This window comes from Wyeomyia smithii, chromosome 2 (genome assembly GCF_029784165.1).
Source record: "Wyeomyia smithii strain HCP4-BCI-WySm-NY-G18 chromosome 2, ASM2978416v1, whole genome shotgun sequence".
NCBI classification, from domain to species: domain Eukaryota; kingdom Metazoa; phylum Arthropoda; class Insecta; order Diptera; family Culicidae; genus Wyeomyia; species Wyeomyia smithii.
Genome location: NC_073695.1, coordinates 68,684,651 through 68,703,428, shown reverse-complemented (window position 1 = coordinate 68,703,428; position 18,778 = coordinate 68,684,651). Strand labels below are relative to the sequence as shown.

Sequence of the window (18,778 nt, the reverse complement as noted above, 5' to 3'; positions counted from 1 at the left end):
ACGAGACTCATTGAATTTGGAATGCTGCTAGCAATAAATGCATACATTTTAATGATTGATGAATGTGTGTTACATCGCACACAACAGAAGTTGTGAGTTGATGTTTGTTTCTATAGCTCATAAATGTTAAGCCTCGTTAATAGCTTTTTTTTCTCGAGAGGCTTTGAATAATTACCATTCCTGAATCAGTATAACGTTTGCGGTAAAAAATAGACTTTTTTCAGATGGTGATGAAAAAAAAACTAAGACAGATAATTGAGTTGGATATATTTCCCATTAATGGTAATTATATTATCTTACTAGCTGGCCCGGCAAACTTCGTCCCGCCAATTTTTCCTATAGTCTGCAAATGCACGACAAATCGGCCATATGATATGATCAGAGTCAAAAGACAAATCGTTTGAAATGATTGGTTTTATCGGAAAGACAACATCCTCGAATTTCGGCCACTGTACATCGCCTTTATTCTGAATATATTCATATTGGGTGCTATTCGGCCATTTTCAGCTGATTTTCTGGCATCAATCTGACACCGGAAATACTCATATTGGGTGGAATTCGGTTATTTCAGTTGTTTTCCAGAAACTGAAAGTGTTCATTCACAATGGTCAATTTTCACTGTCATTTTCGACTGTTTCCCAGAAGTTGCCATCTTACAAATCAAATTGTTAGCTCATTGCATCTGACACCGGAAATACTCATATTGGGTGGAATTCGGTTATTTCAGTTGTTTTCCAGAAACTGAAAGTGTTTATTCACAATGGTCAATTTTCACTGTCATTTTCGACTGTTTCCCAGAAGTTGCCATCTTACAATTCAAATTGTTAGCTCATTGCATCATTATGGTTCCGGAGATACTCATATTGGATGGTATTTGGTTATTTTGGGCTGTTTTTCACAAACCGGAAGTCGCCATCTTGGATTTCAAAATGGTAATTAGAGACAATTTTTGGCCCCTGTGCGCCATTCTGGTTGAGGAAACACCCATATTGGGTGTTATTCGATTATTTTCGGCCGTTTCCCACGAACCGGAAGTCGCCATCATAGAATTAAATATGGGGTCTGTGGTCGATTTCAGCGGCTGTTTATCATTCTGGTTTCGGAGATACTCATATTAGATTGAAGTCGGCCATTTTTGGCTGATTCCGAGAAACCGGAAGTTGCCATCCTTCAAATCATAATGGTGTTTGAGGTCAATTTTTTAGCTCCTTGCACCATTCTGGCTCAGGAGATACTCATATTGGGTGGCTCTTGGTCACTATAGGTTGTTTTCCAGAAACCGAAAGTCGTCATTTTGGACTTCAAAATGGCCTGTGAAATAAATTTTTGTCATCTGGGCGTCATTCTGGTTTCGGAAATATTCATATTGAATGGTATTTGGTCATTTCGGATGTTTGCCAGACACCGGAAGTCGCCATCTTTGAATTCAAAATGGTGTCTGGGATCGATTTTTAGCTTCTATGCACCTTTCTGGTTCCGGGAAAACTCATACTGCGATATATTTTTCCAAATCTGAGTGAGATGTGCAGAAATTTGTGCTTCATTTGTATGGGACCTCTCCTTTCTCGGCCCCTAAAAATTCTATATACAAAATTTCACGCCGATCGGTTCAGTAGTTTCCAAGTCTATATGGATCAGACAGACAGACAGACAGACAGGCAGACAGACAGTGCTGCATTATTATATGTTCAGATAGATTTGCAAAACCATTCTACGCCCTTGCGAGCGGCCTTCCAGCAGTTAACCGGCACATTCGCATGGCGGACAAAGACTTTCGTGTACCCATATTTTTAAGCTCTTTCTTCCTCTTTCGTTTCGCGACAAAATTGTTGGAATAGATCTTGCGCTTCAAGTTTGCCCAGAATTTCTCGATGGGACGCAGCTGGGGGACGTTGAGCGGATTCGCCGACTTCGGTACCACATCGATATTCAGCCGCTCCATCTCCTCCAACGATCGCTTCGAGTAGTGGGCCGACGCCGAATCTGGCCGGAACACCGTGTCTTCATCCTATGGTATTTCCTAATGAACGACGCTACTTCTGGCAGGCACTTCGTACTATAAATTTCTTCGTTCACGTCCAGCCCGGAGCAAAAGAAGAGCGGCTTTGACATACCCTTCTGGCTGATTTTCAGCCACTGCAGTACCTTCTTGGTTAACTTTGTGTGTGAAATAAATTTCACCTCGGAGCTCACTTCCTTCGTGGAACAAGTGAAATACGAAGCACCCTGCCAGTCGTTGCCATCCAGGGTGAGATAGGTCTCGTCGTCCATCACTACTGCCACGTCGCGATTCGCCGGGAGAATCGACTTGACCATCTTAATTAATCGCTGTCGCTGCGTCATTGAGTGCCGCTTCCTGACATGTATGTCCATGTTCTCCAGATACTTTTTCACTGTTTTACTGCATGCACCAACCTACAAGTGCTCGCAGCGATGTAGCCACTTTTTCCTCGGTCTTCCTCTTCAGCATCCTTCAAAGCTTCTTGTCGCTCAGAGTCGTTGGGCGTCCGAAACCGGGGTTTCTTTCGATGCTCTGATCGTTGTTCAATAGTGTCAAGATGTTGTAGATGCCGGAGTGGGCGTACCCGGCGTCCACAAAGTGCCACCCGATGTCCGTTTTTGACGCGGCGGGGTACCGTTCTTTGAACGCGCACACTTCTGAACGGAGAAGCTTCACTTTTTTCGCCATCACAGTTAGAGTTTGACTGATAGAGATGTCATTTGCTAACTCATGGGTTACTGTGATTGATGATGCATAAGTAGTTTCGTCAGTGAAATTAAAGGTAAACCCATTAAAAATCGACAATTTTTGTCCATTTTTTACCGCAAACGTTATTAACTGCTTCGTGCTTTAAAAACAGCGATAGCACCGAGATCCTGTTTTTTTTACTCTGTATGCCTGAAGGGCACTGGGTACTGAAATGCCACTGCGACATTCTTGCTGATTGTCTTTTGTGGCGGGCCCCGATTGCTGTGCACAGGTTACGGATTGCTCGTACTCATTGATGGAGTAGAACTGTTTTGTTGTAAACCTGTAACCCAATTAGGTACAATATAGTTGATGAAACTAATGACCTGCTTGGGATTGGAGCTCCATACTTGGTATGGAGTTAAAAGGTAACTTCCCAAGAAGTTGTACCTAGAGGAAGCAAGAGCTCCGCAAGAGCAAAGCAAATGCTCTGAACTCTCTGGTTCAGATTTGCAGAATCGGCAGGTGTCGTTCAACACTACGCCGATTTTCTTTAAATGATAAAAAGCGGGACAGTGTCCGGTGAGGAGTCCCGTGATTATCCGTAGGTCACTACGATTTAGACTAAGTAGCTTTCTGGCGGTTCCAGGGTTCGGATAGATAAACTGTTTAGCTTGTCTACAGCCCTGTGCCTGTTGCCATTGGGATACTATTTCTAGCCCTTCCCAAGTTAGTAGTTCGCTTTTGATAGCGGAAATGGACGTACCCAGAAACGGCTCGGGGCCAATAAACCGCTGAGCTGATCCCTGTCTTGCTAGGTAGTCAGCGTGTTCATTACCCTCGACTCCGCAGTGTCCGGGCACCCAAAACAGAAAAACTGAATTCTGTCGGGAAAGTTCCCGTAGAGTTTCAATGCATTCCCAAACAAGTTTGGAAGCGCATTTGACGGACTTAAGTGCTAGTAGTGCTGCTTGACTGTCCGAGAATATACCGATTTTCGCATGTCTGTAGTTGCGTTGCAGACGTATTTTTGCGCAAATATATATGGCATATACCTCTGCTTGAAAAACGGTGGGCCATTTTCCCAGGGAAAACGTTTCCCTGATACCAGGTCCGTATATACCAGATCCCGTAAGGAATTCCATTTTCGAGCCGTCCGTATAAAAACTGACGATGACAGGTGGAAGATTAGGCCCTCCATTGTTTCACATAGAGCGGTTTGTTTCAATCACACTATATGGAATATCCATGTTGGTCCTAACGTCCATCCAGTCGGAGACTGTGGTTAATAGCGGAGTTGGTTTGAACTCCCTTAGTATGCGAAGGTGGCCGATTTGGTCCCCTTCAAGTATAGTTTTCCTCCTTTGCAATCTTAGAGCGCCAAGCTCTGCTTCCTTTTTCACATGAAGATGTAGAGGTAGTAGGGTAAGCATAGCTTCCATGGCTGCAGTTGGAGTTGTTCGCATAGCGCTGGTAACCGAAAGACATGCAAGTCATTGAACTTTTTTGAGTTTGGCTTGGCAGTCACTTCGTTCACCATAGGCCACCACACTAGGGCAGCATAGGTGATTCTTGGTCGGGCAATGGTCTTGTAAGACCAGAGTGCCAAGTCTGGTTTCAGTCCCCAGGTCTTACCGAACAGAGTTCTGCATGCCCAGATCGCTGAGATCGCTTTCTTGGCGGCATGATCCAGTTGTGCAGACCAGTTCAGTTTCTTGTCCAGAATAATTCCGAGATATTTGACTTCATTGCTGAAGCCCAGTCTAACTCCATTCAGTATTGGAGGAGTGATGGAGATCGTCCTTCGTCTGCCGAATGGAATAAGGACTGTTTTTAAGGGGTTTATGTTTAGACCCTCCTGTAAACACCATGACATGGTGGTATTCAGAGCCGTTTGCATTTGGCTCGACAGAGTTGCGTCATCTTTACCTCTGACGATGAGAACGATGTCATCGGCGTATCCAATACGAGGTCAGGGCTGTGAAAGCTTGTTGAGAAGTGCGTCGACAACTAGTGACCATAACAAGGGCGAGAGAACTCCTCCTTGCGGACATCCCTTGATCACTGACATTGTTACAGACGAATCTCCCAAGGTTGCTGTGATCACTCTGCTAGAGAGCATTGCGTGTATCCAGCTCCTTGAAGTGTGGTCGATTCCCTTATGAGAAAGAGCCGTATCAATATTACGGATATATTTATCCATTATTTTCTCCATCAGCTTGAGAAGTGATGAAGTCAGACTTATGGGCCTGAAATTTTTAGGTAGGGTTTTGTCCTTTCTTCCAACTTTGGGGATAAACACTACCTTCACCTTCAGCCAGTTATCCGGAATATGGCCCAGGATAAAGCTGGCTCTGAAGAGGTTGATGAGTTCGGACATGATAACTGCGGCCGATTTTTTTAGAAAGATGGGTAGTATGCCGTCTGGACCTGGAGACATCATAGGGTCGAATGAGCTTAGAGCCCAGCCTATTGAAGCTTCCGTGAACAGTCGACGGGCCAGCAGGATGGACTCCCGAGACGCCATATGTCTCGAATTGTCCTGTCGCGACCCATCACTATTCAGTTCTTCGGTCTCTGTCGATCCAGGAAAGTGGGTGTTCATAAGAACCTCCAGCGTTTCCTTGGTAGTGACAGTGAGGCATCCATCCTCTTTCCTCACTTGTCCTAAACCGTTAGTATGGTCTTTGGACATCGCCTTTTGGAGCCGCGTAGCTTCCGGCAGAGTTTGGATTCTTTCACAGAAACTAACTCTGGATTTCCGTTTAGCGTTGCGTAGCTCGGCGTTGTACTTAGTGAGGGACGCCCTGTAATCGTCCAAGTTAGACGTGACTTTTGCCCTGTTGAACAACCGCCTAGTTTCCCGACGAAGGTCACTAAGTTGATCATTCCACCAGGGTACGTCACGGCGTACTGACCGCTGTGTTAGTGGACAGTTAGCGTCGAAAGCATCCATGATTCTGTTTTGTAGATCATTTGCTGCCGAATTCAGGTCAACTGAATTTCGAATGTTGCTGTAACTGAAAGTTCGTGAATTGATCAGGTGTTCCTTAAAGGATTCCCAATCTGTATTCTTAGGATTTCTGAACAGCTCTCTTTTCAGAGGGTTAGCCTCTATATTAAAAACGATGTGTCTGTGGTCCGACAAACTAGTTTCATCGGAGACATGCCAATTTTTAATCCTTTCAGAAATAGAGGCGCTACACAGAGTGAGATCAAGGACCTCCTGTCTGATAGCGTTGATAAAAGTGCGGTTATTCCCTACATTACATACATTGACATCGTTAGAAGTAATGGCCTTGCAGTACCGCACGAGCGCAGCAACTTCCGGTGGCGGTATATCACCTTGGTCGCCCGCGAAGTAGGCCGACGCGACAACCATTTCCTGCTTTCCTCTGGTTGTCGGTACTTCAACCGTGACGGCAACGACGTCGCGTTGGATAAATTCTGTAATAGGTAAAAATTTTAGTTCTCTATTTAGCAGAATTGCAGTCCTTGGTTTGGACTGCGTGTCACAGTAGATTAACCTACCGTTAGGAGCGTTAAGTCCGAGAACTTTGGATTCGTTGTTCCACGGCTCCTGGATGAATGCAGCCGCTAGCTGCTCTTTGGCGAATCTCCTGCAAAGAACACCCGAGGCGCCTTTTGCGTGATGGAGATTCGCTTGCACGCAGCGAAAGATGCTCACTTTGCAGTGAAGTTGCCGTCTTTGTCCGGATCGGAAGATGATCCTGGTATTGGCTGACGGCTGCCAACAGCGGTTTGGCTGGTTGATGGAAGTTGCTCTTCCTCACTGTTCGGCTTCGGTTGCAGCATTCGATTGGCAACAGAAGGTCGTCGCGCACACTGTGGCGGTTTTTGACTCCGGGGGGTGCGACTGTTCGGTGGTTGATGCTTCACACTCTTGCGAGTCTTCGGCGGAACCGTCCGAGCAGCCGCGGGGTTACGTTGTTTGGGTGGTGACAGGGCACTCACGGGGGAGCATCCTGCGCGTACCTTCCCAACCGCAGGGTTGCGTTTGGGTGGTTGTGGGGCACTTCCGGAGGAGTTTCCCACGCGAACCTTTAGCCCATTCGCAGGATCGCTTTGCCTGGGTGGTGGCAGAGTACTCCCGGAGGAGTTACCCGCACGTACCTTCCCTGACGTTGCGACGGAGTCTTTCCTGCCTGTGACGTTCGGCCTTCCGCTTACCTTTCGGATGCGTGCTTTGCCGAAACTGTAGTGCAGTTCATTATTTATACTCTCAACGAGTTTGGCCGATTCTTCGTCAATATCCAGAACTAGTTCGACCAAGGTCTTTACCAATTTGCGGTTACAGACTCGCCACATTTTGGTAGAGAGATGGTCGTTCTGCTTCTGGAGTGAACGAAGAATCTTCTCGTCCGGAGAGTTCGCACTGTCCGCGAAGTAACCGACATACCGTCTGGCCTTCGGCAGATCCTTCATGAGGTATACACGAAGTTGTGCACCCTCCCATGGTACGAGAGAAGGTACCTCCCTTTCCAACCACTGCACTGTGTCGTTGTCGGCACAGGCAAGTTGCAGGAAGCCATTTTTTAGATGGCAACCGTTAAACTTGGGCTTGGTGGTTGGATTTTCCTGGTCCGCAATGTGATCGAGGATGGAGGTCCGGACAGCCTGAAGCTGGTCCGTTGTGAGTAGGGAGCTGGGGTGGGTAGCAGAAGTAACCGCAAGGCTTATAGCTCCCACTATGTGGCCTTCTAGAGCGGCTTCGAACCCGATGACCCCAAACCAGTGCCGTTCCGCAGTTTTTTAGGCTGTGGACACTTAGTACTGGTATTTGGGGACACCAAGTCGTCCGACCGCTGTCGCTTGACGGCGACTTGGTTCGACTGAGCAGGCTGCTCTGTTGGAAGGAGGGCCAGCTTCCTGGCTTCTTCGTACGAGAGACCGGAGCGGAGATTTTTGCTCAGTCGCCGCCTTTGCGCATTTGAAAGTCGCTTGACAAGGGCTGCCGATGATTCGGGTTTCCCTTCGTCATCGGGCCTTGTCTGTGGACCGGGAACTAAGTCCATTTGACTTTCGTCATTCCCTTGAGGAGAAAGTAGGATTAAGGAAGAAGCAGAGGGTCCTCCGTCCAGCGATTCGCTGTCGAGGTTGAAATCATCCTCATGCTCCATCTCCTCCGTTCTGCCCGGTGCGTTTGTTTTTATTGGACTACGCTCCGATGAGTCCATGGGTTCCGGCAAAGAAAGGCTGCCGGTGGCCGAATTTTGTGAAGTTTTGTCGTTCATAAAATTCCCACGAGTCGCTGGGTAAAGAAGAGTCCGAATCAGTGACCCGCGTGATGCAGTAAGGGCTAATTACTGTGAAGGGTGCCCTGGTACTCCACAGGCTCCGTTAGAGGCTGGGTATTTCTTAACCCCCCCCCCCCCCCCACCACGTCATCCATCGGCACGAGTCGCATAACACCTTAGCTTAGGGGTTTTAACCATTGGATTTTACGCAACAGCCATGGTTAAGAGCTGTTGCAACCATCCTCCTTTACAGGAGCTTTGGACCCTCTGCTACAGTTCTCAATGATTCAAGTCTATTCGTAAAGGCTAAACTGAACCAAGAGAACCGTAACAGGCGGAGATCCTGTTAATTTTAGATAAACATTTCAAAAGATCCTATCTGCTTTCATCGTTTTTCCGGAACGTCTTTTCATTTTAGTAATGGTTTAGTTTTTGTAGCTCTCCCAATCGTGGTTTTCGTTCAGAAGACTAGAATGATCCCTCCGCTATCAACTTGTGCAAATAACGTGTCATAAAACGTGTTTGATAAGTTGTGGTGATTGAATGAAAGTGATCGATAAAAAAATCGATCAAAGCAGATAGGACCTTTTGAAATGTTTCTCTAGAATTGATTCGTAATGGCATGAACTGCCCGGAATATCATGAAAATATGTGAAAAAATGAATGAAATTCCGAGATAATACACCTAGCTGTGTGATGTGGTATTTCTCTAGCGAACTCTGATTAATTTTTTTAAACTAGAGTAGCACATACATTATGTGCTCTGTGCGAAATTTATTTTACGCTCTTAATAATAGTTTTCGGTAAACACTAGCACAACCATACTAAACATTTACAATATTCAACATCAAATCGGTGATACATGCGAACATATACATCACATATAGATCACTTTCAGAACAAAATAAGCATGTTATGTTCGTGATAGTAACTGCTGAGTTAAAGGTAACCTCAAAACCTAATCTGTTACTTTCATGTGGCGCGAACGTTCTGTTTCGCATCTGAACAAACACTACCTGTTTCGTAAATATTATTTTACGATTTAAACTGTTACGTAAATGAACGGATAATGAGCGTCAGGAGTTCTCGGTCATAATACATTTTTATTAGAGCAATATACAACATCCACGAGCACTGAGGTGCTCAAATCTTTATTGATTGTAAAGCATCCAATTTTTAAAACCCGGCACGGTTTAGTAGGTATAAACATTCGGGCGATGAATGCAGGGCTTTGAAAACACTTTTTCGGCATGTGGGTTTCGTTTAGTACCCTAGTGTACTTTGCCCTGGGTACGTTACTATTCACGAGCATTTCCGGCACTAGAAATTTCAAGCAAATTGAAAACACAACCAATCACGCACGCATGACGGCAGTCTCGAGTGTCGAAAAAATGCATCCCTTCCAACATACGCAGAAAGCAGGCAATAAATCGTAGAATCCCCATCTGATTCACTAGGGTGTTATTGTAAGTTATTAACGCTTTCTCGGATGCGAACGTGTTTATTGGTAATAATTTTCGCCTCATTTGTCTCACAAGCAGCTGGGGAAGTAAAAAAGTGCAGAAACATCGATGCTAATGGGCGTCCTTTCCGGTCGTATCTAATTTCCGGTTGCGTTGTAGATTCTAAACTTAAGTTATACGCTGGACAATGCCGGGGCTGGAATTGCAGCAGACGAAACTTTTATTGGCGCTCATAAATAACGTTTTATTCTATTGGTTGCTCTCACCGAGGGGGATAAAGGCATGCATCTGCAGTAAGCGAATATTGAAAATAATATATATAAACAGTGATTCATATTGACCAGTGGAGCAATCATTTCATGCTTAATGGTCTGGAGAATGGGCTTCATCGCATAAATGCAAGTTTTTTCGTTTTCAAATATGTTCGAGCCAATAAGCATCATGTATCACATCGATATGAAGCAAAGTTTTGGGGTGGGAAGCGTTTTCCTATTTGGCGTTTATCGTGTCATGCAGAGCTCTGTGTCCTAATTTGGAACATTTACATTTTTATCAAATCAAATCAATATTTGTATGATTCTTCCGAACGAATAAAGTACTTGTATTCACCAAATTACACTTACGGTTTTCGCTAGATATGGTCTGGTTTGATACTTTTGAAACCCGTACCCGCAGCATGCTGTAGCAGTGCGTGTTGCTGGAAAAATTCAATGATGAGCCGTTCGTCAGAACGTGAATTTTGTTATAGGACCAATAAGGAACACGAAAAGTGCATGGGAGCGAAAAACTAACACCATCGCTTTTTTCCCATATAACCGTGTCCCAGTCTACTGGGAGCGTGTACCTTATCACTCAACAATAGTGGTCATTGTATTTTGCTAGGAAACACGTTTAGCAATTGACTGGGATATATAACAGAAGTTCACATCAGTGGACAACGTAATTCTAATTCCCTGACAAAAAAAAACCCATCAGCTCCACCTAAGATGGCAGCACATTCAGCAGGATGTATGTATTGCGACCCTGGTAAGGTAGCATACCGAAACTCCTCCCAACCACGTACGTCAAAAACCTCTCCCAAACCACGTATATCAAAGTCCCAGTATTTAAGAAAAATTGGTCTTGTGAATGCCATGAGATGGTTGACAAACAATTGGTTTATATGGCACAATCTCACCCCGGCTTACGCTACTTGAAACGTCCTGGCTTGCTTGCTCAAGAACTAGAACAGCGTCAGGTAGTCGAAATCGCAGCGATTCAGGAGGTTTGATGGATAAATTCCGGAGAACGGAAAATTTCTGCAGTAATCCCTATTGAACACACTTCTTTGGGAACATCCATAAATGACGTAGCTTTTTTTAGGTTTTTTTGACCCCCTCCTCCCCCATCGTAGCATTTCGTCACAAAGTCAGGACCCCCTCTAGATAATTACGTAGCTTTATAACAACCCCCCCCCCCAACATTTTTTTTTTGCAAATTTCATTATCCAAAACATACCTTGAGTCATTAATGAACAAGAAAAGACAAGGAATAAAAATGACCCTAAGCAGACAAAACAGTGATAAAAAAGAACAATTAGAAAATGTCAAAAAAAAATTTCTCAGTTTCATGTTTGCTACGTAGCTTGGCTTGAACCCCCACCCTCCCACTCGTCACATTTCGTCACAAAACTGCAACCCCCACCCTTCCCCCTCAAATGCTACGTCATTTATGAATGTTCCCTTTTAAGTATCACATCTACTATAGTAGCGGCAGAGCAGCGGAACGGGGCGTCGGTTTTGTATTGCTGAAAAATCAGATAACAAGAGTCGTTTGGTGGAGTGCCATAGATGACCGTATATATTCCTCAACACAATAAAGGTAAATTCTTCAACTACAGTTCATTCAACACCTACGCACCGACAAACGACAAATCCGATGACGTCAAAGATGAGTTCTATGAGAAGCTTAAACGAACCTATGACGAGTGTACAAAAAACAACGTAAAAGTCGTCATCGGAGAAGCAAACGCACAGGTTGGGAGGGAGGAATTCTCCCGTCTAGTCATTGGAAGGTATAGCTTCACTCGTCAACCAATGAAAACGGCCTGGGGCTGATAAACTTTGCCGCAGCCAGAGGAATGGCCATCTGGAGCTTCTATTTTCCTTGTTCGAATATTCGGAAACACACCTGGAGGAATCCAAAGGGAGAAGTCTGCTCCCAGATCGATTTCGTACTGTTTTTTATTCTTTATTATCCGTCGGTCTAGTTCCGCCACTGTTGTGCCAATCACCGACGCCCGGGAGGCGACTCCACCCGGGACCCTAACTTATGACCCTTACGATTTTTCGCCTCGGAAAATCTCCCGGTGTCGGCTAGAGTTGAATCTCGCCAGTTGGGTTGGTTGTGAATGAATCACGCCACCCCACAACCATCGACACCTATGTTGGCGTTGGGATTCGAACCCAGGCGTCGAGCGTGGTTGGCGGAGACGTTACCAACCACGCTAAGCCCCCGTCATTTCGTCCTGTTTGATGATCGGCCTTTTTCGGTGTTTTTGACTTTGGGTCTTCTCGGAGATCAAACATTAACTCTGATCATTATCTCGTCGTTTGTAAGATCCACGCATGGTTGTCGAACGTGCTGAAATCTCGCACTGAGAGGACGACGCGTTTCAATATCCAGCGGTTGAAGGCTGATGGCGTGGCAGCAGAGTACGCCAGAAAGCTGGATCAATGGATCGTAGAACAGCAGGAGGTGATTGGAATACATAAATGGGTTGTGGAGAAGCGGAGCAAGAGATAGCGAGAAAGAGAAAGCAAGAGAGAGAGAGAGAGAGAGAGAGAGAGAGAGAAAGAGAAAGATAGAAAGAGAGAAAGGTGGTTGTGAGGTGTCGTGATCCACTCTCAACCAACCCAACTGGTCTAGATTCAATCCTAGCCGACACCGGGAGATTTTCTGAGGCGAAAAAGTTCTGGAATCACGCCTTCCATCGCATGAGAAAGTAAAGCCGTTAGCGCCGGTCCGTTAATAAACGGGTCGTTAGTTAGGGTCCTGGGTGTGGAGTCGCCTCCCTGGGCGTCGGTGATTGGCCACAACAGTGGCGGAACTAGACCGACGGAAAATAAGCGAAAAAAAATAGATATATATATATATATATATATATATATATATATATATATATATATATATATATATATATATATATATATATATATATATATATATATATATATATATATATATATATATATATATATATATATATATATATATATATATATATATAGAGAGAGAGAGAGAGAGAGAGAGAGAGAGTAAGACGCATTTCCCTGTTCGCATCCATCTGTAATGACATGGTGGTTAAGTGTTCCATTATTCTGAAGATCTTGGATATGGATAAAAACATTATTGACAAACTCTTCGAGAATGAACATACCTTCAAATAAAAATCTGGTTCCGAACGAAATGCACTTTGCTTTCTGAACAAATTTGAAGCGAATGGTTTACCATAAAGGTTACAGAGCAAAAAACGTCGATTGTTTGATAGAAAAATCAAGATGGAGCTCAAAACAATTGAAACATCCGGAATTCAGGAAGCTATAAGGCAAGTACCCCAGAGGGTCAGGAAATCAACGCGATGTAGAGCTGAGTTTTTCCTATGAGGTTTGTAAATGAATTACATTACTTGAATAAACAAACAAGTATAGAAAAATAAGTTGCCCAAGATTTTAATTTGGAATTGAAAGTTTGTTCGGATTTTTTTCCTCATACGTTATCACTCTAACAGCGTAGACGTGCTATAGTCTATGATATTATCGAAGCTTTAGACGAGAGGTTATTAAATCTGGATAGAAGATTTTTTGTTGAAGAGCCTGAGAATAAACCCATACTTAAAGTCCTTTTCGCGATCGAATGGTTTGGTTCTACTAAGATTCGAACCTATCACCATTCGCTTGTCAAAGCGGACTCTGTCACCTTGCGGCTACGAAGCTCGACTGAAGCGGGAGCTACTAAATTGTTACTACACAAAGCGGGAGCTACTAAATTGTTACTACACTACATTGAAGATGGGAAATTAATCTCAAATAGCCATCTATATGTAGTTCTTTGAGCAACTTCACCTGCTCAAATTCAACCAGAGGAGCAATTACGAAATGTGCGATCGCTCAAGCTCAAGCTCAAGTAGTTATGGAACAATAGTTATGGAAGTCCCAAGTCCAAAGTTCGAGTTTTAAGTTCCGAATTACGAGTTTCATGTTCCGATTTCCAAGTTTTAATTTACAAGTTCCGAGTTCCGAGTTCCAAGTTCCGAGTTCCGAGTTCCAAGTTCCGAGTTCCAAGTTCCGAGTTCCAAGTTCCGAGTTCCAAGTTCCAAGTTCCGAGTTCCAAGTTCCGAGTTTCAAGTTCCGAGTTCCAAGTTCCAAGTTACAAGTTCCGAGTTCCAAGTTCCGAGTTCCAAGTTCCAAGCTCCAAGTTTCGAGTTCCGAGTTCCGAGTTCCGAGTTCCAAGTTCCGAGTTCCAAGTTCCGAGCTTAAAGGTCCGAGTTCCAAGTTCCGAGTTCCAAGTTCCGAGTTCCACGTTCCGTGTTCCAAGTCCAAGTCCAAGTCCAAGTCCAAGTCCAAGTCCAAGTCCAAGTCCAAGTCCAAGTCCAAGTCCAAGTCCAAGTCCAAGTCCAAGTCCAAGTCCAAGTCCAAGTCCAAGTCCAAGTCCAAGTCCAAGTCCAAGTCCAAGTCCAAGTCCAAGTCCAAGTCCAAGTCCAAGTCCAAGTCCAAGTCCAAGTCCAAGTCCAAGTCCAAGTCCAAGTCCAAGTCCAAGTCCAAGTCCAAGTCCAAGTCCAAGTCCAAGTCCAAGTCCAAGTCCAAGTCCAAGTCCAAGTCCAAGTCCAAGTCCAAGTCCAAGTCCAAGTCCAAGTCCAAGTCCAAGTCCAAGTCCAAGTCCAAGTCCAAGTCCAAGTCCAAGTCCAAGTCCAAGTCCAAGTCCAAGTCCAAGTCCAAGTCCAAGTCCAAGTCCAAGTCCAAGTCCAAGTCCAAGTCCAAGTCCAAGTCCAAGTCCAAGTCCAAGTCCAAGTCCAAGTCCAAGTCCAAGTCCAAGTCCAAGTCCAAGTCCAAATCCAAGTCCAAGTCCAAGTCCAAGTCCAAGTCCAAGTCCAAGTCCAAGTCCAAGTCCAAGTCCAAGTCCAAGTCCAAGTAGTTAGGGTTTGCAATATTCCCGGGAATCGATTTCCCGGGAAACGGGAATGAAAAATCTCATTTCCCGGGAATTCCCGAGAACCGGGAAGGGAACATTTTTTAGCAAAAATGAGATTTTAAATGAAGTTTATCAGTAAAAGGCAACAAAAAATTGTTTATAATTTCATTCTAAGTTCGCATGAAGTACAAAAAAAAACAAATGAGATACAAAACACTTGAAAATGAATTGAATAACATCAGAAATTCGTGATCGATTTTTGTAGCATATATTTGCAGAAGAGGAGGATTAAGGGTCTTCATGTCGTCAAACAATCGCTTCAGATCCACTGACTATTTTCCTTTAAGCTTAAAAATGTTATTTATATGTCTTCTGTAAAACTTTGCTCAAGTCTGCTGAATATAGAATACTTTCGAAACACCGATCACAGCTCTTGATACATTTAATTGAAAACTGGTGTCCGATTCTTTCAGTTTGTTGAAAAGAAAACTGAGTGAAACGAGAAAAATGTTTGCCATATTTGGTACGGAATTTTTGGGCAAAATATTTTTTACACTACAGTAAACCAGTTACTTGAGCGGTAGCAAATCTAATCGCTATTTTTTATTAAATATGTTTGCGATTTTTTTAAATAAACTGCGTCTCAAATCTAGTCTCAAATTGACAGAACAACATTTCAAACCCTTTTGAAGTTTATCTCACCGTTGATTAGAGCGTGAGATTCCGAGAAAGAATTTTGGTTATCTAACTACCTTATTTCGTTATTCGATCCACAAACCGGAAGGAAACGATAGAATACTGAATAATCAGTTCAATACGATTTAAAATGAGTCAGTCTTAGTGCATATGAATGCCTGATAATTAACATGCAAAGATGATTTTTACGTTAAAATACTATATTGACTTTGAGTTTTATTAAATAATTTTTTTCAGGTCGCACCAGTTTGACGTATCTAATTTTATTGCACTATTGCACAAGAAACTATAGTAAATCTTACAAATTTTTTCGCGGAACCCGGGAATCCCGGGATCCCGGGAATCAATATTTCTGTTCCCGGGATCCGGGAATCCCGGGAAAAGCTATTTCCCGGGAAATCGTTCCCGGGATTGCAAACCCTAGTCCAAGTCCAAGTCCAGGTCCAAGTCCAAGTCCATGTCTAAGTTCCAAATGCTAGTTTTAAGTACAAGTTCCAAGTCCAAGTTCCAAATATCAACCAAAGTCCATGTTCAAGTTAAAATTCAAATCCTAATCCAAATCCAGAGGTTACATTCCCACACTACTTTTGAGCGGCAAATGAAGGTGGTATACGCTCTTATATTTGACTGTTGGTAGTTCAAAATCAGAACCGTTTTTTTATAACGGGTGACAACTAAAAAAGTTGGATGAACTTGTAGAAAAAACTAATTTACTAAACATTATAAACTAACGAAAAATAATGAACATTTGAGAAAGGTCCGTTACCGGGCTTTCGACGAAGCTTTCTTATAATGCCGAAGGAAGAGCGTTGTACGGTCTTAAAGTTCGCTTTTCGAATGCGTCTTTTGATTCTACCAATCAACCGTTCGCATTTCGTTTTCAAAATCCCGAAGAAATCTTCGATTGGACGACACTGAGGTAGATTCGTTGGGTTGCGTATTTGGGGTACAAATGGAGTCGTTCAGAAACGTTTGTGTTGTTTAACGTGAGGTGATGATATTTTATCTGACCAAAACACATACTTTTCACCGGTATGGTGTTTTGGAAAAATGGAATCATAGTTTCGTTCAAACATTCGTTCTGGTATACATTTCGATAGATAGCCAAACCACTAGGTTTGAACTATGATTTTGACGAAACGGAAAAAGTCCTTTTCTGTCTACTACTCTGGCCGGTCTTCCATTACCTTCCTGGCAGGCTAGAGATGAGGTTTACAGGAAATCATACACAATAGAAATCGGAAGATTTTCGCTTTCAAAATGGTTTATCGTGAACTTTTTGCCAAAATTATTGAACAGTTTATAGCGAACTGTACAATGCGCTTGCGAAATGCTTCTTGTTTCGTCGCTATCTTAAACAGAATATACGAACAGTATATATGAACAAAACAAACAATACTGGCATATAGAAGAAAGAGAAAGTTTTCTTATATATATTCTCATTTCTCTCTGAGCGTGTTTGTTGTGGAGAGAGCCTCAAATAAATTCCAAATTATTGTCACCCAACAAACACAATATCGCACGCTTAGCCATGGGGCTAATAGCGGTCTCGATCAACTAGATTAGTTGAGAGAATTCATTATCGATATTGTTTTTGGCACATTTTGTATGTGTAGGAAAAGTACAACGATACACCGTGCCCCAGTGCTGAGTCGAGAAAATTTCCAGCTCGAAAAGATCCTCGACTCGATCGGTAATCGAACCCGATATCACAACCGTGTGGGAGAGCTAGCCGACCGACATCGCTAACCACAGAACCACGGGGACCACCATTATTGTCACCCGTTAGTACCTAATTTTTTATTTTCGCCTGTAATACTGTTGGCTAACTTTCCATGGACAAGAATTTGAAGAGAATAAATCTTATATAAAACTCTCGTGTAGTATTAGAAATGAAGTTTTGGCTCAGTTTTATGCTCATTATTTAATCGAAATATCAATTAACTTCTACAATATTCCATTCATAGACGAAGCGGTAATCGGTTGAGTTTATGATTGTCTGTTAAACCACTTTTTAAGCAGGTATGGATTCAAATAATCAATCTTGGTATTGGAATAATTATGCCACCATTGTTCTGATGACACAGACAGACGAAGCCTACATTTTCGTCATTTATTCTGCCGTAAAATTAGCACATTTCAAAACAGCAATTCGCACGACAATAACGACTATTGCGATAATTGCTTTGTCGAGTGGAACAACAAGGGAACAAGAAATTTTCAAACACGAGCAAGCTCGGGAAAGCATATCAAATGCGCAAACTGTATAAACACGTATGCACTTCTATGGTGTATACTATAAGCCAACGTGGATGTAGTTTATGGGCTGTTGAATCACTCGGTTTTGTATTCAGTTCGGCCACAAAACATCAGTCAGTATGGCTGACAAGTGGCACGTGTCCGGTAATCAGGAAGCTACTCATGCTGGTATTCACACATTACAGGGAGAACCACGTTTATGCATATGTCCTAATCCGATGATTATATGTTGGGTGAAATTTCATAACATTGGTATGAAATTGGAATCACCTCAGTGCCTGGCATTGTCATTGGCTACCGTCTTTTTGCGAACGAACGAAGCCAATGTCCCTACATATGCGTGCAATGTGAGAACGTTGTTTAATTGAATTTTGTGAGGTTAATTTACATTATGCAAACATCTGAGCAGCATGCGTACCTAGGGATTCGAATGCTTGTCTGCGCTAATAAACCAAACAATCCTATTTATGTCGTTAATCATGGTAAAGCTAGCTGTTGTGGGTTTGTGGATCTTGATTACTGACGCAGATTATAGAGTAAATCTTTGCCAAATGACAGGTGGACCAATATTGAGTAGTTTGGATACTGACGAAACTTTGCATGTATGGCTTAGAAAACTTAGTGTTTTGCAAGAGAGAAGAACTAGTTCTTAAACTAAAGTGTAAATTTTGCAAACGTTGTAGGCATTTTAGTTACCAAATTTATTTCAAGCAGCTCATACCTCTTTAAACTGGCTAGGAACGGGTTGCAGAGAGTTGATAATACTTAAACAAAACAATAATTTAAAAGTAATAGGATATGAATTCTATTCTATTATACAAATTTAGGTAAAAAATTTGAATTGGCTCGTTTTGTGACAAGCGTATTCAAAATTACTCTTGAGTGTTGAAGTGTTCTCCACCTCTTGGAAATTATCTAATTTTCTGAATCAAATACGAGTGGGAACGTTTCATGACGGTTTCACGGAGTTTAATGAACGAATGTTGAATAAAGGGCAACTTCTATGATAAAATCAAGCTGAGCTTTCGCGGAATGGAATTAGCGAACGCATTCGATGAAACTGGAATGGGTGATTTCAAAGCAAATCGAAGCTTTGGTGTTTACATTCCGATTCGGAGCTTGTCTTTCTTTTTCTTATACACAGACTTCGCAGCTTAATGTTTGATGCACAGGACAATTGCGAGGCTAGGCACTACGATGCTACTGACACTAACACAGGACAGTCTCTCCCGAACTCTCCTCGA

The 18,778-nt window shown here is 43.1% G+C and overlaps 1 protein-coding gene across 1 annotated transcript in view; it reads right to left on the bottom strand.

The window, feature by feature from the left end:
* The window catches only part of LOC129725269 (uncharacterized), a 624,604-nt gene that overhangs the window by 12,324 nt on the left and 593,502 nt on the right, over positions 1-18,778 (bottom strand). The window lies entirely within an intron of this gene.